Raw genomic sequence first — 21,336 nt, forward strand, 5'->3', positions numbered from 1 at the left:
TTTATTTGTCCCCTCAGTTTCTTCACCTAACGAATCCTCAGCCTTTTCCTCTTCTACTAGTGCTTCTTCTTGCACTTCTTAATCAGCTTGCTTGGTTACGAGGGGTGACTTATCCTTCGGTCTTCCCCCAAACTTGTCTTCAATATTAATTTGTGTACCACTTCGGAGAGTTAGCACACTGCAGCTCTCCTTGCCATGAGGTTTGGTGACTTCATTGTCACTCGATAACTGTCCTGGTTTGCGTTCTTGTAATGCCGCGTCAATTTGACCAACTTGACTCTCCAGTGCCCTCAGCGACGAACTATGGCTCTGAAGTAGGGCCCCTTGATTTTTGATGGAGGTTGCATGGTCTTGCAGTATTGTTTTTGTTGTTGTAATAAACTCTTGCATTGTGGCCTCCAAAGAACTGATAATTGATGAAGATGGCCCTCCCTTGTTAGAATTATGCCATGACATATTCGATTGATAACCCTGGGAGTCATTGTAATTCTACTGCCGAGTTGGTTTATGGGCATTGTTGGATCCTTGATTTTCCCACGAAAAGTTTGGATGCTGGCGCCATCCAGGATTATACGTGTTAGAATAGGGGTTATTGTTACCTCTATTAAAATTGCCCACAAAGTTTATGGATTCTTGATTGGTCGGGCAGTCACTCTCATTGTGATTGTCGTGGCATAATAGACAAGCTGAATGGGTTGCCTTCACTTCTCTCAACTCACTTAGCCTTTGCAAAATTTTTAGCATGTTGGTGATAGTAGCAAGTTGGGCGGACACGTTATCTTTAGAATCTAGCTCGAAAGCTCCGTGTGACTTACGCCCAGCTCCAAGTCGTGTGGATGGAAACTGATAATCATTAGTGACAATCTTATCCAGAATGTCAAATACCTCTGCTAGTGATTTGTCAAGCAGCATCCCATTTGCTGAGGCATCTAGTATCATCCTCATGGGCGCGTTAACTCCATTGTAGAACATCACCACTTGTGTCCAATCTTGAAAACTATGGTTTAAACACTTGTGGAGCAATGCCTTATATCGATCCCAACATTCATACATCGACTTGTCATCAGCTTGACGGAAGGAAGCAATGTCGTTCCTTAATTGGGTGTTCATATTCGTAGGATTATATCGTATCAAAATTTTTTTGCACAGATCTGTCCACAACTCCATTGAACCCGCAGGAACGCCACTCAACCATGCCCTTGCACAATCGCGCTGGGAGTATGAAAACATCTTTAATTTCAGAACATCTTCGTGCACCCCTTATTGGCGGAAAGAATCGTATACCTCCAAGAAGTTACGAATATGCTTCCTGGCATCTTCATTTGGCATTCCCCCAAACTGTCCGATAGAGTTCAACATATTGAACATGACGGGTTTGAGTTCGAAGTGGGCTGCCTGAATATCTGGGGCCACAATTCCAGGATTTAAATCCTCTAAAATCGGGTTTAAGTGATCACGAATGGCATGAGGTCTGGCTGCGTTTCCAGCATTTAAATTTGCCCTGGCATTCTGATCCTCCTCATGACCAATACCTTGATTTTCGATTTGGTACATGTTTACACGTTGAGCGCGTCTTCTTTATCTAAAAAGCCTATCGATTTCAGGATCAATCTATTTTAATGGTTCTTCAGGGTTGCTTCGGGTCATGTACCTATAAAAATAAATGACGAAAAATTAAGGAAAGTAACAAGTAAAGCTAACTAAAAAGCAAATATGAACAAGTAAAAAAATGCTATGACAAATCAATTTAACTTCTAGTTGCCAATTCCCCAGCAACGGTGCCAAAAACTTGTCCGTTCTTTGTGAGTACTATAAATGAGTGCGGATGTGTGTGCAAGTATACACAATCGAACAAGTAATAAAGTGATAAGTAGAGTATCGTCTCCACAGGGAATTGGAGAAGTCAAATAGGTTTATCAAGGCACTTTACTTTGTCACCTAAGTAAAGTCAGTGATGGTATGTACAAATGATAATGCTTTGGCAAAATGATACGGATGTTGTGGAAATAGAATAGTGATATGGTAGCAAATGAATATGTTACGGCAAATTAAATTGGCACATGCAAACAAATGGAAATGCCAAGGTAAAATAAAAATGTAAATACTAGATTTAATATATATAGGACTTTAGCTTTCTCACACGACAAGCTGCTATGAGAATGAGTGATAGGAGTCACTAGGAAAATCTAAGTCTATTACTCTGAATGGTATTTCTTCTATGCCTAAACTGCCCGACAGAGTCTACAGAGGTGCCATATGCTATCTCTAGTAATGGACTTGACAGATTAAAGATGCCCTGGCAAATCCGATTGGCGTAAACCCCTGCAGTGATCCTATTGGTTCAGATAACAGGATATGTCTCATCAATACCTTTTTGCGGCAGCATTAACATCTAACCTATCATTTTTGTACAACTCCTTTTAGTCGAATGAAATCCTAGCCTTATCTCTAAGGTGGATTAGGCCTAGTTACTACTAGAACCCCCTGTTTATGTAGTTCCTCCCTATCTTCTCTCGAAGACTAAAGATAAATTGCCAAGGCATTCTCTCGAACCCTCAAACTCTCCTAAGGAAATGCTACTCTAGTAGCTCCTACAAACTTAAGGCATTAAGTTTCACAAGCAAAATAGAATAAAGCATAGAAAATCAACCATTCATTACAATAAAAACTTAAACATCCAAGTGAAATCCCACCAAATAGGATTAATTCATGGTGGGGTTCGAAATAAACAAGCACAAAACAAGTTTTATTCGTTCCTTACAACCCAACAACAAAATATGAAAGCAAGAACTAAAGGGAGGAGAAAAAGCCTTCAACGTGCACTGCCAAATACCTTCCTCAGCCACCAAGAACTGCTCATAGCGAACTAGCTCCTCTCGGATGCTTAGAACGCCACTCCCTTCGGCTTGTCAAGGAGAAATGCCATGGCAAGTAGGATTGACAGAAAAAGATGAGACCTTCTCTCTCTAACTTTTTAAGCTCAAATCTGGGTAAATCCAAAGTCTTCTTCATTGTGGCTTCATCCTCTATTTATAGGGGAAAACAAATCCTAGGACTTAGTGTTAACTATCCTAGAAAACCCTAAAACCATGGTTGAGTTACTTGGGAGTCGAGCATGACAGTCTATGATGCAACCTGGGTAGCTGGCTGAGTGACCAGTATAATCCCGTCGTAGGCGCCCAAGGACAGACAAGATTTGAAGGGTCAAACGGTGTAATCAGCAGAACCGGCGGGTAAAGCACCGATCCCTCCAGGTGTATCTTCGAGGTGGATTTCTCGGGCAGAGGGCACAGAGAGTCGGGGACAACTTGCTGGAAAATATCTTCTTTCACCATGTGCGCTCTCGAAATGCTAGTCTAACTTGGCCTTTTTATTTAGCTCAGCAATCTTCTTATGTCACGTCATTTTCTTTCCTCTTTCCTTACTTTCAATACATGCACATCATCAGACAAGTACTTTTCCCATAAAGTAGCACCGTAGTAAAAATAAATTGCGACGGCAAACCGAAATTCACCACATGCAACTAAATGCTTCTAAATGCATCTATATGATCCTAAATGAGCCTTTGGACATTCAATAATTTAAGTTAAAAGGTCCCTAAATGTGACCTTTTACGGAGTTATCAATAAGTGATAAAGGTTATATATTATTGTATAGGCTAGTATAATAAACCATGTAAACCATGTAAGGCCCAAACTACATGCACAAACACAAACATATTTATAATAAATGATTTCAAGTACAATGATTAGTCTGAAGAGCAAATAACCTCAGAATCTCTAAATTCTATTTATCATCTTTAAAAGCTTTAATACTGAAATTACCTGATTATAAAATTACCCCTATAAGGTAAAAATAGCCCGGACTGACATGAGAGCGAAAGTACCTTGAGAATTCGTATTATAATTCGATAAATCATTATTTTATCTGTTAAATTTCTAATCTGCTCGAATAGTCACTGATAATTGGATCCTAACATTTGAGAAGATACAATACTTATAATTGTTGATTTGTCAACAAGCACCTAAAGACTAAAGTATTGGAAGTACAATTCATGTTTGAATTATTCAGAAAAATTGAATTAAATGGAAATACTAGATGGAAGGAAAGGACTGGAATATACTTGAGTTGTAATTTGACCAAAATGCTCTTGCACTGCAAAAAGACCAAGATTACCCCTAAAAGCAAAAAATAACGTTGAACATATTTATCTGACCAAATTATCAGAAAAGGTACATATGTTTGGATTGATCAAAAGTATTGAAATGTCCTCGAGCTACGAAATAACTAAAATAACCTTCAATGTTCAAATGACTAAAATACCCTTAACTCTAAAGGAACCATAATACCTTGAAGTGTAAGATGATCGAATTAACCTCGACTGTTAAAGTGACCCATTTTTCTAATGACTTGAAATAAGTGGATATTATTGCAATTTATGAATAAATTAAACACCATTGAAATATTTGTTCATCAAGTGAAGATATGGTCGATGTTGATTATAAAGGAGGTTCGTTCAACTAGTGCGATCAGTTTTGGGGAGGGAATACCTATTCGTCTTCATAAGATCCATTCAACGATGATTCTGAAGATGATCAGTTCAACTAGTGATGTTAGTATTAAAGTGTGAATATACTTGAAGTACATCGGTTTGACTGGTTGGCAAGTATCATAATACTAGGATTTGTTCAGTTCAATTTGACTCGATATCCTGATAAATCAACATGAATCTTGATTACCATGAATCATCATTTCATCCTTATTAAAATAAATTACTAAGAATTCTCCAAGAACCAAATGTCTAAAATACCCCCAATTTCATGAATAATGGATCACTTCGGTCATATTTGAAATTTTAAGTAACTATGATGCAAAAGATTCTGAGTACCTTCCTGATTACTTAGTGTCTCCGAAAAATACCCAAATATTATATGATCTTGATAAATTATTTCTTGAATGATTGACGACTCTGTTAGCTATCAAACCCCTTTTTATAGTGATCTTAATTTTCAAATCCTATTAAATTACAAAAGTTTCATGGTCCCTACATGATAAATACCAATACCTCATGAAAATAATTGGATCCTCTAGTGTGTTCCCTATGTACTACATGATTGTTTTATCTATTTTGAAATGTGTTTCACCAAAATTTATGATTTACTAATTTATTGATGTTTTGATTTACTTTTAAATGAACTATGGCTACATGACATGTGTTCTCTGATTTCCTGTTTTCACTTGAAACTATAATTGTTCCTGGTTTATGGATCATGAGATCTAATGGTTACTACTTGAATTGTTTTATTGGGACATTATTTGGGTAGGTTAGAGTATGGAGGTTCAGCTCGGTCAAACCGGTAATTCCTTATATAGGTTCAGACCGATCGAGCTAGTAATTACTTATGGACCTAAGGTGACCATTGAGTAGGTTCTGAGGCCCCGAAAAATTTTCTTGGGTAGGCTCTCGGGCCCCAAGACACTCTATTGGGTAAATCATGGGATTGCATATAGTGTGTGAGTGGACATTCATGTGATTTAAATAACTACATGATCATTTTTACAATATACTACTGGATCATGATTTTGATATTATAGGGTACTGCTAAATATGATTTCTACTGAGGACTGTATGGGTATACTGGAGTACGCAAGTTCAACTCGGTCAAACTGTTAATTCTTTATATAGATTTAGACTGATAGAGCTGGTAATTCCTTACGGACCTAAGAAAACCCTTGGGTAGGCCCATAGGCCCTAAGGTACTCCCTTAGGATGGCTCATTTGATATGTGCTTAAGGTAAGTCCTTATGGATGTAATTCTAGGGAAATGCATAAAGGTGTTCGGTTGGAGGGTGTTACAATGGTATTAAAATATGTTTTAAACTACTAACATTTTTAAAGGATCTATATACACTACTTTGTTTTGTTGGAACACACTAGACATCCTATTTCGATCTCCTGAACTTGGTTCTTTGAATGTTTCTTATGAATTGAAATCTTCATGTCTTTTACTCAAAGAAATATCAGTAGAACCACAGCTCATCCCGAAAACTTGTAGACGACTAAATCAATAAGGAAAATTTATGTTTTTCACTTATCTGCATGTCCTTCAGTATCACTTGGTAGTTCTGTATTATTGAGCTTCCCAAAGCTCATCTTTTACTCTCTTTTTCAGGTTAAAAGAATTGATCTGGTGCAACTATCGACATCTGTAATGGGAGTTCCTTTGGCTTGGGATAAAGAGTATGGTACAAGTGTAATTAGGGGGCACGTAGGTCACATTTTATTTTTATACCAAATATGAATGGTTTTTCTGAACTTGTATTTTAATTATAAATTATTTTATGACTTTACGTGTTTTAACAGATATTTTAAAAAAATTCGAGTTTTTTACTTTGGGTCGCTCTGATGGCCCTAATGTGACACATCGGATCGGATCGAGTCACCCGCATCGATCTACGGGTGTTACAGAATAGGAGATCATATTTTAGTTTATTCGAAGAGATATTAATTTATTTGTAGATTACTTGACTGCATTGTCTCGCAACTCACCTATAAGAGAGCAGTTCCCAATAGAATTGTTACAGATCGTATTGCATGAGGTAGATTATATCAAGTGAAATTTTTTTGGGTTATTCGAGTTGACTAGTCGTATTTTATAACTCGAACTTAACTTGAAATTTTTTCAAGTCGAGTTGAGTTTAAGAAATTTGAGTCGAGTTATTCGAGTTTCTATATTAATTTTTTTATAATTATTTATATTATTATGATAATGATTGATTCTAATTTTTCGACTTTGTCTAACCATGTAAGATATATATTTCATATTCTTTTCACATTATAATGTTATTTAATATATCAAATACAATATAAAATTATAAAATATATTCATACCATTATATTTTAAAGAAAGTATTTTGAGGGTAAAAATATTTATGAGAGTAGAAAGGAGTTAATGAATTAATAGGAAGAAAGAATTTGCAAACAATTGCAATCAAAAGATCAAATTGAGTAAAATGAAAAGTTAAGGGACTAAATAAAAAAGAGTCAATTTTTAATTAAAAAAATAAGAATTAAAGTTACATAGGTATTATATAGTGGTATATGAACATGTGATTCAAATTTGGTGAAAAACGAACTTAAAATACATGATGAATTGAAGAAATAAGAAAATTATGAAAAATTGAGATACTAAATTGAAAAATAGAACACTTGTTGTCAAAAAGAGAAATTGAAAGTCCATATGTATTCTACAATGATTTAGGAGCAATTGATTCAAATTTGATAAAAAAAATTAACTTAAATTAAAGAGAAATTGAAGGAATAATGAAATCAGGGATTAAATCATAAAATTATCAAAATAATTAGTTATTTTTTTTGTTTTTCGAGTAACTCAAAATTTTAAAAATTCAACTTGACTCAAACACGAAGATCGAATTGATAATTCGAGTTGACTCGAATAACTAGACTCTCATATGGCAGCCGAATTGATAACATGAAAATCATAACTAGACTCGAATTGATAATTCAGATGGCAGTCGAGTCCAAGAAGATTCTCATATCTAGTTGTTGCGAGACAAGCTCCCTCAAGAGAAATGAATTCTCAAAGATTCTCTTAAATTTTACATTTTTCGAGTATAATGTTTTTCAAATCTTCAAGCATACATTAATGAGTGACAACGTTTGATTTTCAGGTTTAACCTTCGAAGTTGAGCCTTCATGGAAGAATAGTGAAGCAGAATCACACCAGAAGATTGTTCGAGTTATACTCCCCGAAGCAAGAGGGAGCGAACCCATAGGAAGAAGATTGTTCGAGTTCTACTCCTTGAAGCAAAAGGGAGCGAACCCGTCGACAGAAGATTGTTCGAGTTCTACTCCCTGAAGCAAGAGGGAGCGAACCCGTAGACAGAAGATTGTTCGATTTCTAAGCCCTGAAGTAAGAAGGAACGAACCCGTAGGAAGAAGATTGTTCGAGTTCTACTCCTTGAAGCAAAAAGGAGCGAACCTGTAGACAGAAGATTGTTCGAGTTCTACTCCTTGAAGCAAGAGGGAGTGAACCCGTAGGAAGAAGATATTTTGAGTTCTATTCCTTGAAGCAAAAGGGAGCGAACCCACTGGTTGAAGATTGTTCAAAGAAGAGGGAGCATATCCTCATCAAGTTTCAAAGCATGAAGATGGAACTGGATAAAAACACACCATCTTTTGATCTTTGCTCTATTCTCGTTGCACGACAATGAACAAAGAGGGGCAGCTGTAGATGCTCGTTTTTATCCGGGGCCGAGTCGAAGCAGACTCAAAGCAATCACAACCTAACCTGACCTTGAACCAGTTGCGGGCCCAATTCAAGCCCAATGGACGACAGTTGATTGCAGAGGAAAAGAGAGAGGTTAATGTTGGTTTTTAGCAGTTTTTTATATATACGGAAGGGGAACACAAAAAGGTGGGGGGGAACATAATAGATTACACAGAGCATTTTGAAGGAGAGGAGACAAAAAAAAGAGGGAGTCCTTTAGATTCGTTTTTTTTATAGAGCAAAGCAAATATGAAAACGGTGTAAATAATATTCCATCGCCGGTGTTCAAAGAGCAAGCAATATAACGAAGATTTACCCTACCTTTTTTTTGAAAGCGATACAAAGCAGATTCAAAATTTAATTCCTGTAAGATTTTCTTTTCATGACTATTTACAGTTACATTTTTTTATATTTGTTTTAATAGCTTTTAAAATAAGTACGAAACTCAAAATAGAAGTGAGAGCGGTTGGGTTTACCTTCGGGTATGTGTGTAGTCGAAGTAAGTGAGTGATAGTGATTAAGGTCCTTTCTTAGAGATTACAATGTCGTCGGAGTAGGGGTTTGCATGCGTATGAGAGGCTCGGTTTTGAGTTTAAATCTAAGTAGAGATGGAAGGGTGGTGTAAGGTCTCGGTTAAAGTCTCCTCTACTTGGTTTTAAGGTGTAGGCGCATAGGAGAAAGTTCTGGGCGTTGAATGGTGACCAGGTTTGTATGGGTTGAAAGGCCGAGAGTCTAAAGCGGTGTTAGAGTTTCAAAGGTAGGTTTTTGTGCTTTGATGGTTAGATTTACGTAAGGGTTTTTTAAGTAAACAAATATAATCAGAAAATGAGAGATGAGTTAGGTTGTTTACCTTTCAGTCCAGTTACTTCGTTGGAGCTTAGGTCGATGGCTATGGTGTTTGAAATTTCAATTTAGCGTGGGTGAAAGAGAGAGTTGAAAAGGAAAGTGGAGAGTGAAGCTGCGGCAGGGGTAAGTGTTTTGGGGGTTCCAACGTGAATTAGCCTAGGTTTAAGCATAGAGTTAGGTTTTATATAAAATTGTTGGGTAAATTAACTCTTAGTCACCATAACTTTAGGGATAGATTATTTTTAGGCCTTCTAGATTTATGTGTTTTTCTAAAACAGCCGCTTATTTGTTTAAATTTTCTTAGTTGTTTTAAATGTCTAGTGTCATTTATGTTATTTTCCATGTTATTTTAGTTTAAACCGAATAAGATAAATTTTATATCAGACCCTGTAATTTTAGTATTTTATGTTTAGGTCACTGATTTATTTTTGATTTATAAATTTAATTTTACATACATTTAAATTTAATCATTACATTTATGTATATATACACTTTTTAAATTTATAGTTTGGCATGTTATGTTTTTTATTTTTATATTTAGGTCATATGTGTACATAATATGTTAATATGCATTGATTTTTAATTAAAATATACGTATATAATTTTTTGTATATCATGTTGTATGATATTTTTAATTTTGTTTAATTAATTTTTGGCATGACATATTTTTTGCACAATTTGTATGATATCCTCATTTGCATAACTTGACATATTACATAATCAGACTAAGGGTAATACCCCTTTAATTTAAAATTGTTTTAAGTGGGCAATCATAACTGATTTGAGGTCCGCTTTTAATGATTTTAAAATAAAAGTGTATCCCGAAAGTGAAACAAAAAAATTGATTCGTCACCTAAAATTTGTGAACGAGAGAAAAGGAAATGTTCGTTTATTTAAATATATCGAGAAAAGGTTGTTATATCTTTAAGATCTGGTCTCGATATTTGTAAATAATCAAACATTCTTTATCTTTCTAAAACGACTTGGTAATTTTAATTTAATTTGTTTGAGTGCTATTGAATTTTTTTAAATTTACGTCATTGTTTTATGGGATCAAAAATCAAATTAAGTTCGAATTTATAAAGTTCATTGCAAAGGCGTTAATTAATCGACTAGGTACCAATTTAGGGCGTTGTGGGAGTGCTAATCCTTCCCCACACGTAACTGACTCCCGAACTCGAATTTTGGTAACGCATACCTCAATTTGTTATTTTAATTAAAATTAATTTTTATTTAAAATGACAAAGCATTTTTGGGTGCCCAATCACACCCTAATCAAAGATTGGTGGTGACTCTTCGAACCGTCTTTTTCGATCGTAAAGTAAATTCAAATTTTTTCGAAACGAGAAGTCTTTTAAATCGCATATGTTTTTAAAATAAAAAGAGACAATTAAGAATTAATGTGGTTTTTAAAATCTCACATTTTTTCGCCTTTTAAGAAAAAATCGTTTCGACAACTTGGCTACTCTGCTGGGGACTTTTTTAGAGAGTCAAGCCGATAGTCGATTAATTAATTGTCTTTGCAATTGAAAGTTATAAATTCGTTTTAATTTGGTTTTTGATCCCTTGTTTGGTTTTTAATAAGTTTTGTTTGTATTTTGGTTTTTTTTAATTTAATTCGATTAACAATTAAATAGTTGTATTGATCTGTTTGCTAATGGTTTCAGAATAATTGTGTGTTTTGGGAATTGATTTTGAGTGTTTTTATTGTTTGTTTTTTCGCTTTTCCTCACACACTGCACAGCTGCATTTTCATGACATGAGCTAAAACCCCGCTCCGTCTTAATTAAGTAGGAGTAAGAGACTATGCCCTCGTGTGGTTTTCACCTCCGCATGGGATAGTGGATCGCTCCTGGAGCTCACGCCTTATGGTCCTCGTGATGGTAATCACTTCCGCATGGACATAAGGAGGTGTGTTCCCTCGAAATTGAACTCGATCCCCTAAAGCCTGTGATGGGCCAGGATTGAGGGTTCGGCAGCCCAAGGGGACACCGACAAGGACAATTCGAGAACCTATTACTTTAGAACTGAACCCAGCATATAGTGAACATAGTGCCTAAATTTAGGTCGAGCCTAACCCGAACCTTAAGAGTCCCGTGAGGAGGGTACACAAGGAAAAGCTTTTTGAGTCATTCGATTTTGCTTTTTGAATAAATGTATGTGAACTAGAAATCATGCGGTTAGGTTTATTTTTCTCGAACAAGCATGCAAATTAGATATCATGCGGTTAGGATTTTTTGTGAATGTCAAAGTTTGGGGTAGATATCATGTTGGGTAGGATCAACTAAAGTATGATTGGGTAGCCAGCATGTGAGGGTAGGTTTTATTTGATGTTTATGGTACTTATTTTGTTGTTTATATTATGTGCACTAACCCATTTTTGTTCTATGTCTATTTTATTTGGATTTTATTGCATTTACATCTTCATGTCATTACAAGGTGTTAATTCACAAGTGGTTGACTAATGAGAAGGCTAGACATATTGAGACAAGAAATTCTCAACCATGTAGTCAAAACCGAGAGATCCAAAGATGTTCGACTGATCATGAAGAATGATATCCGTTGAATGAAGAAACCAAACTGATTGAAGACTTCCTTTAATGGGGAAAAGGCCAAGATGTTGACTCAAGAGATAGATACAATCATACTAAGGACAAGAAGACCCTTCACAAAGACATGAAGACCACTTCGTATTAAAAGTAAACATGGAGACCTCACGATTCGATTTAAAGACATCTGGCGTCATCAAAGGTGATAAAATTCGCCGACAAATTTGGGTTCAATTTTAGATTCCATGAAGAATATGGCTCAAGGAAATGAAGAAATGAAGAATCACATTTATATTTTGACTACATGGTGTTCTGAATTCTTGTTGTCTAAATGAAGGTTGTTCTATGGTGGTCACTTTTAGGATTAACACCTTGTGCATTTGCATTTGCATTTGCATTCTTATTAGCTTCAATTTTTTTTTATTTTTTTTTTGCTATTGTTGTTTTTTGTCCTTTTGTTATTTTATTTGTACTAACCTGTTTTTTATGTTGTTTTTCTCTTTGTCTGCATTGCATGGTCATGACATATTCAAAAGGTGTTGATTTGTGAGTGGTCATCATAGTAAAAGGTTTTCATGACGGAAAAGGGGTTTCGTGATCAAACAGACTATAACACAGTCAAGAAATGGCATCCTGAGAAAGCTTCGAAAATAGTGGAGATTTGCGCACATAAAAATCATATGTCTGACGAAGAGCACAAGGAGATAAGAGAGATAAAAGAGAAGATGTCCAAGATGATGGATAGAATAGATGCTTTGTCTAAAGGAAAAGAGACTTCTACCAAAGAAAAGAAAGAGCTCGATGAAAACAATCTTGAGGTGTCAAATACGCAAGGGACTACTTTAGAAACTGCTGATTCTGGCCAAAATGAGAAATCACGCACAATCATTGTTCGTATCAACAAATTGTTTGGAAATGCCAAGGAAATAGTGGCAACTATAGAAGTTCAGAAGGATGAAAAGAAGACATGCAATCAAAACTCGTTGGTGTTTGATAGACTACTCCCAACATCAGGGAAAATAAAACTGGAAACTTCAGTTCAACCCAAGTTGAGAGGTGACTCTCGTTGTGATTCCATCCCAATATCATATAAGGAATTGTATGATGAACTGTTAGAAGCCCGAGAAGTGGCCCTGCATTATGTGAAACCTTTGCAGCCTCCATATCCAAGTTGGTATCACGTCAACGTTCGTTGTGAATATCATGCTGGGATTCAAGGACATTCTATTGAGAATTGTTCTACCTTCAAACGTCGAGTCCAACTTCTACTAGATCATAGAGTATTGGAGTTTGAATTGAAAGGATAACAGGAGTCGCTAAACTGAAGAATGATGCTGAACAGTGGAGAATGAATTGTAAGGTGTAAGAAGGTCGAGCCGAGAAGTTTTCTCATGATTTACAAATTAAAGAAAAAAGATGCAATATAGCTGTTGATAATTTGGGAAGATATCATGCCAAAATTCAAACGTTGAACAGATCCATTGCCAATATGGAAATCTCATATCAACGCCACAAACGAGAGAATGACGCTGATCTAGAAGTCGTTAGAGCTAAGAATGAGAAGTTGATGAAGATTGTGGATGATTGTAGTGATCTTATACAAGAGCTTCATAACCAAAATGGCTTTCTTACAAGGAAGATTCAACAGCAGTGTCTACAGCTCCGAGAATCGACACTCAGGATAGAGAAAAGAGACAACGTCATGAAAGAAGCTATGACCTAAGCAAGCAATGTGGCTCAGAAATGGGTTAATTTAGCTGGCTTTGTAAGAGAATTGAAGCAGATTGACAACTCGACCCCCGAGCATAAGTGGAAATTAAATTGGCTTTTGAAAGAGATAAAAAAGTTGGGAGTGAAAGCTGTCCATTATATGTAAAGTTTGTTTGATGTATCGAGACCTTTGTGTTCAATGAAAGTTGTTTTAAGATGGTCACTCTGGAATGACACCTTTTGTATTTGCATTTGGCATTTGCATTTGCATTACATGTATTTATTTAAGCATTTTACATGCATTAATTATAAAAACACAGAAATAATTTATGGAAGGTTATGTGACAGTAATAACAAGATCATCCATTCATACTACTTCCTCATCATCATGAACAAGCAAATGGAAACAATGGAGCAATCTCATAAGGGGATCACAAGATCAGTTGCAAGAGCAGTTAGTCGGGTCACAACAAGATACGGGGAATCAATCATCGGGTTCTTTGCAAGGCGTATCGAATCAAATGATCCAGGTACTAGTACCACAGGCTGCTAGTAAAGAGAAAATAGAGGATAAAGGAAATCAATCTCATCAGACTGGTACATCAAGAGTGATAATTTGCCCTGGAGCGTCTAACTCAGACCTAGGGATGAGCCTCGTCAATTTTGAGCAATTTGAAGACAAATTCAGGTGGTTGAATAAAGCCATTGAAGATATGAAGATTGTTAATGCCCCTCACAAGGAGTTAGAAGCTAGAGAACTTAGTTTGGTCCCTGATTTGGTCATCCCACATGAATTTAGGGTGCCTAATTTTGAGAAATATGATGGCACTAGTTGTCCCATAATTCATCTAAATATGTTTTGTAGAAAGATGGAATGGTACCTAAATAATGACAATATGTTGATTCATTACTTCCATGATAGTCTTGCTGGGCCAGCTATAGTATGGTATAACCGTTTGAACAAAGAACAGATCAAGACATGGGTCAACCTAGCTGATGCTTTTCTGGGACAATATCAATATGTTAAAGGCTTAGCCCCAAAACGTCATGACCTTCAAAGGATAAGAATGAAAGCTACTGAGAGCTTTAAAGAATATGCCCTAAGATGGAGAGGAGTGGCAGTACAAGTTCAACCTCCTTTGTTAGAAGAAGAAATATCATATATGTTTCACGATTCTCTTCCAGCTCCTTTCTTTGAGTTAATGTTGGGAAAGTCGACGAATAACTTCAAGGATCTTATGACAGCTGGAGAGTTAATTGAGGATGCAATCAGCAAAGGAAACTTGAAAGACACTTCTAAAAACCCAACCGATCAAAAGGAACAAGCTGATGAGGTGAATGAATGTCACGTCCAGAGCTCTCAAAGTCGTAAAAGAAAAGGGGTAACGGGTTACTCGAGGCGTCCAAAGAAAGTCCCAAGATCGAAAAATGCTTTAAAAGTGTTCCAAACTCCTATCTCAGATCTGTATCCCCATTTGATTGAAGGTCAATACCTCACACCGAGGCCAGTGAAAGTGCAACCAGACCCTTCTGCTCATAGCTATGATCAAGATAGTGTCTGTGATTTCCACTTGGGGGCATTGGGACATTCTACGGGAAACTGTAGGCCGCTGTTAAAAGAGATAGAGATGCTTGTGGCAACTGGGACGTTAACAGAGGAATTGGTGGAACAGTGGATGACGAGCTTGAGTGGGGCATCAAAGAATAATATGTAACATCCGTTTGAGTTAAGTATCACGACATTAGATGGGTAATGGGGCATCCTAATTAGGAAGAGATCATTTCATTCATTATGGAGCTTTATTTCATTTGCAACATCATGTTTGAACTTGTTTTTCATCCTTTCTCGGCTTTTTTATAATGATGTTTAAATAAATTCATGTTACTTTGAGGATGGTGAGCATTGAATCGAATTTGCAACTTGAAATTCTTTGAAAACCTACTGAATTAAAAACTCTGTAAATTATTAGAGTTATAAATCTTTGACAAGATGACAAGGTTGAAACCTGATAAAACAAAGACCTTTACCTTATCTCCAGAAGATACAATCGAACACCATACCCTTCTATTGTAGGGACCGATATAGCCTTCTTCTATCATAAGGAGATGAACAATAGGTTTGGTATTCAGGTATGTATAGGAGCGGACAACATGGGGCATCTTTTGTGTATGATGTTACAAAACCGAATAGATTACACTTCTGTTGATGACGTTCAATGATGATTATGATCCTTACAAATGGAATAGTCGAGTAGGTGAATCTAGTTTAGGTCAGTTGTTTGGAAATTGAACTCTAACGATGAGATTTTCTGACTTTCAACGACACCTAGACTATGACAGGTTCTTCTTGACAAGCTTAAGAAATTGGACCCGTATACCCAAATTATAATATTATATGTATACAATAAAGCTTGAGATGTCCCTCTAGAGCAATTGGTTAAACGCCCCGGCTTTATGGACGTAATTTAGCTAGCCTAATAAAGGTGATGATATTATATATATACAATAAAGCTGAGCTATTCCGCTAAAGTAATTGGTTATAGAGGAAACTCGAAAGCCCTGGCTTTATGAATAGATTATATTCAAACCATGACCTTGATCGGGTACCTGGCAATTTGGTGTATGCTCCACTGTGATTGTCAAGTCAAAGACTTTTTGATGAGATGAACCCTTCAGCTAGCCCGATAGAGGCAAATTACAATAAAGTTGATTTCAGCTAGCCAGATAATGGCAAATTAAATCAATTTTATGAATAAGGAGTTTCGGTAAAGATGGACTAAGGGAGTTAAGGAACACCTGTTATAGTCAATATCACACGAGCACTCAGGAATTTCATTTTTAGACCGATATTTCTATACTGCCTTTGTTAGAGGAGTCTATGAGGCTTGAACAAATGGAAGATTTCAGAGAACTGAAATAGAAGTGTTCTAGAAAGTCTAGTAATTGATTATGCAAGTTGCGTCATTTTGTCCGTATCCGATTAAAATACCAAGCCAAGAAAGAGGTGCATGTTAAAATGTTCACGAAGACTGAGAAAGAAGTGAAATTTTGGTGGTCGAAACCTTTTAAAAAAAAAAAGAAGCCAACCTGTAGCCAACTCATCAATTTTGACACTTGTCAAAGAGTTATAACTCTAAAAACATTAAAAAGAGCTATTGATTCTTTTTAATATTCTTTGAACTCATGTTTATGGTTTGATTTGATTGTGAGCTTGAATTAAGGGGCAATTTTTTGTAAAATTCTTTCATTCTTTGATCCCTAAAATAAGAGAAAGAGAAAAACATTTTCAAACAAAGAGCTATTGATTCTTTTTAATATTCTTTGAACTCATGTTTATGATTTGATTTGATTGTGAGCTTGAATTAAGGGGTAATTTTTTGTAAAATTATTTCATTATTTGATCCCTAAAATAAGAGAAAGAAAAAAAACATTTTCAAACAAGACAGTCTCAAATGTCAAAGGACCTTGAAGGTGAAAAGATTCATTCTGCCTCTGTTGTAGAAAAAATAAATAATGCCAGAATAGTGAAACATTTCATAGTATTGAAAGCAAGTGGTCTTAGAGATTAGAAAGACTAAAGAATAAAACTTGTGACATTTCCTTGGGACGTTGTCAGTAACCTGCCAAGAAGAATATGGTCTCATTATTCAGAAGGGGCACATATTACAGCTTGTATAAAATACAAGACATTTGTTAGAATAATTGGTCAATTCTTAAGTGTTTATGACAATGTGAAGAGACTCCTTCAAACTACTTGACAACACTAATATATAGTGACACCAGAATGAGAACATTCAAGTTAGGATATGTTGGACAGGAAGAAATCCATGAGTACCCACTTTGGGGCATGACTAGAAACCCAGATCATGTTGGGATGACAAGATTCAGACCAAGAAGATATTGAGAATGAGTCTCACAACTTGAAGTGTCAGGGGCATACCATGAATTTGAGCAGAGCTTACCTTGTAAAGCAAACCAACCGAGCATCAATCAATGGAAGAGTCCAGAAAGAACAACTCAGAAAGCGTAATTGAGCCAAGGACAGAAATGGGGCAACTTAGTGGTATTTCTGATCATAGCAAGAAGTTGAGAGAGAAAGCAATTTCTCTGAAATGAAGATAGAAAACAAAGAAAACAAAAAGATAGAAGATCAGAAAGTTCTTTAAAAATGCAAGTTGGAAATTATGAGTTATACGGATATCTAAAGCAAACCCCGGAGAGGAATGATCAAGTAGAAGAAGACTAAGTTCGCCACTTTGAAGTCAAGTGAAGATGGAATCGATATTTATGCATTCATGAGAACATCATTTGCATAAAAGAAAATACATTACAATGATACATTTCATTGCATTCGTGTTTCATGCATAAACACATGATTTTGACAGATCTTCCAGTGAAAAGAGAAGATGCAGGATGTTAAAATCCCGACAATTGAAAAGTAGAAGTTAAACATCAAATACGGGGAATTATGTTTAGAGAGGCAGAACCTGAGGAACGCAGGGGTCAATCCACATAGGAAGCATTGCTTTGAAGCGGGGCACGTGGACCGACCATTAAGTCATTTTATGAAGTGAAATGAGAAATATTTCTCATTAAAATATGAAATTTGAGATTTTGAAAAATAAGAAAGGTTTCTTACCCATTAAACAATTTAAGTCCTTTGGGCCATCAGTAAGGCTTTCGAGCATGATGATTAAGTCTTTCAGGTAATTTGTAAGCCTTCACCGAAGAGTAGTGAAGCAAACCCATCAATAAGTGTCATCAGTAAGTCTTTCGAGCATGATGATGAAGTCCTTCGGGCCATCAGTAAGTCTTTCGAGCATGATGATTAAATCCTTCGGGTAATTTGTAAGCCTTCACTGAAGAGTAGTGAAGCAAATCCATCAGTAAGTGCCATCAGTAAGTCTTTCGAGCATGATGATGAATTCTTTCGAGCATAATGATTAAATCTTTTGGGTCATCAGTAAGTCTTTCGAGCATGATGATTAAATCATTCGGGCCATCAGTAAGTCTTTCGAGCATGATGATTAAATTATTCGGGTCATTTTTGAGTCTTTCGAGAAAGATAATAAATCTTTCGGGTCATCCATAAGTCATTCGGGTAGGATGTTTTCACACCAAGGTGATAAGTCATTCGGGCCATTTTAAGTCTTATTGGAAGAGCGTTGGAGTAAGCCATCAAATCATCAAATGTAGGAGAAAATTAAAGGTTCTCGAGTATAAAGAAACGGATCAATTGATTAAAAAGAAATGCGCACGAGGAGTCATTAACAAATTCAAGGTCCCAGGAAGAGAGAGATTCAGATGGCAGCCGAGTCCAAGAAGATTCTCATATCTAGTTGTTGCGAGACAAGCTCCCTCAAGAGAAATGGATTCTCAAAGATTCTCTTAAATTTTACATTTTTCGAGTATAATGTTTTTCAAATCTTCAAGCATACATTAATGAGTGACAACGTTTGATTTTCAGGTTTAACCTTCGAAGTTGAGCCTTCATGGAAGAATAGTGAAGCAGAATCACACCAGAAGATTGTTCGAGTTATACTCCCCGAAGCAAGAGGGAGCGAACCCATAGGAAGAAGATTGTTCGAGTTCTACTCCTTGAAGCAAAAGGGAGCGAACCTGTCGACAGAAGATTGTTCGAGTTCTACTCCCTGAAGCAAGAGGGAGCGAACCCGTAGACAGAAGATTGTTCGATTTCTAAGCCCTGAAGTAAGAAGGAACGAACCCGTAGGAAGAAGATTGTTCGAGTTCTACTCCTTGAAGCAAAAAGGAGCGAACCTGTAGACAGAAGATTGTTCGAGTTCTACTCCTTGAAGCAAGAGGGAGTGAACCCGTAGGAAGAAGATATTTTGAGTTCTATTCCTTGAAGCAAGAGGGAGCGAACCCACTGGTTGAAGATTGTTCAAAGAAGAGGGAGCATATCCTCATCAAGTTTCAAAGCATGAAGATGGAACTGGATAAAAACACACCATCTTTTGATCTTTGCTCTATTCTCGTTGCACGACAATGAACAAAGAGGGGCAGTTGTAGATGCTCGTTTTTATCCGGGGCCGAGTCGAAGCAGACTCAAAGCAATCACAACCTAACCTGACCTTGAACCAGTTGCGGGCCCAATTCAAGCCCAATGGACAACAGTTGATTACAGAGGAAAAGAGAGAGGTTAATGTTGGTTTTTAGCAGTTTTTTATATATACGGAAGGGGAACACAAAAAGGTGGGGGGGAACATAATAGATTACACAGAGCATTTTGAAGGAGAGGAGACAAAAAAAAAAGAGGGAGTCCTTTAGATTCGTTTTTTTTATAGAGCAAAGCAAATATGAAAACGGTGTAAATAATATTCCATCGCCGGTGTTCAAAGAGCAAGCAATATAACGGAGATTTACCCTACCTTTTTTTCGAAAGCGATACAAAGCAGATTCAAAATTTAATTCCTGTAAGATTTTATTTTCATGACTATTTACAGTTACATTTTTTTATATTTGTTTTAATAGCTTTTAAAATAAGTACGAAACTCAAAATAGAAGTGAGAGCGGTTGGGTTTACCTTCGGGTATATGTGTAGTCGAAGTAAGTGAGTGATAGTGATTAAGGTCCTTTCTTAGAGATTACAATGTCGTCGGAGTAGGGGTTTGCATGCGTATGAGAGGCTCGGTTTTGAGTTTAAATCTAAGTAGAGATAGAAGGGTGGTGTAAGGTCTCGGTTAAAGTCTCCTCTACTTGGTTTTAAGGTGTAGGCGCATAGGAGAAAGTTCTGGGCGTTGAATGGTGACCAGGTTTGTATGGGTTGAAAGGCCGAGAGTCTAAAGCGGTGTTAGAGTTTCAAAGGTAGGTTTTTGTGCTTTGATGGTTAGATTTACGTAAGGGTTTTTTAAGTAAACAAATATAATCAGAAAATGAGAGATGAGTTAGGTTGTTTACCTTTCAGTCCAGTTACTTCGTTGGAGCTTAGGTCGATGGCTATGGTGTTTGAAATTTCAATTTAGCGTGGGTGAAAGAGAGAGTTGAAAAGGAAAGTGGAGAGTGAAGCTGCGGCAGGGGTAAGTGTTTTGGGGGTTCCAACGTGAATTAGCCTAGGTTTAAGCATAGAGTTAGGTTTTATATAAAATTGTTGGGTAAATTAACTCTTAGTCACCATAACTTTAGAGATAGATTATTTTTAGGCCTTCTAGATTTATGTGTTTTTCTAAAACAGTCGCTTATTTGTTTAAATTTTCTTAGTTGTTTTAAATGTCTAGTGTCATTTATGTTATTTTCCATGTTATTTTAGTTTAAACCGAATAAGATAAAATTTATATCAGACCCTGTAATTTTAGTATTTTATGTTTAGGTCACTGATTTATTTTTGATTTATAAATTTAATTTTACATACATTTAAATTTAATCATTACATTTATGTATATATACACTTTTTAAATTTATAGTTTGGCATGTTATGTTTTTTATTTTTATATTTAGGTCATATGTGTACATAATATGTTAATATGCATTGATTTTTAATTAAAATATACGTATATAATTTTTTGTATATCATGTTGTATGATATTTTTAATTTTGTTTAATTAATTTTTGGCATGACATATTTTTTGCACAATTTGTATGAAATCCTCATTTGCATAACTTGACATATTACATAATCGGACTAAGGGTAATACCATTTTAATTTAAAATTGTTTTAAGTGGGCAGTCATAACTGATTTGAGGTCCGCTTTTAATGATTTTAAAATAAAAGTGTATCCCGAAAGTGAAACAAAAAAATTGATTCGTCACCTAAAATTTGTGAACGAGAGAAAAGGAAATGTTCGTTTATTTAAATATATCGAGAAAAGGTTGTTATATCTTTAAGATCTGGTCTCGATATTTGTAAACAATCAAACATTCTTTATCTTTCTAAAACGACTTGGTAATTTTAATTTAATTTGTTTGAGTGGTTTTGATTTTTT

This window comes from Hibiscus syriacus, unplaced genomic scaffold (assembly GCF_006381635.1).
Source record: "Hibiscus syriacus cultivar Baekdansim isolate YM2019G1 unplaced genomic scaffold, ASM638163v2 tig00014862_pilon, whole genome shotgun sequence".
Lineage (NCBI taxonomy): Eukaryota > Viridiplantae > Streptophyta > Magnoliopsida > Malvales > Malvaceae > Hibiscus > Hibiscus syriacus.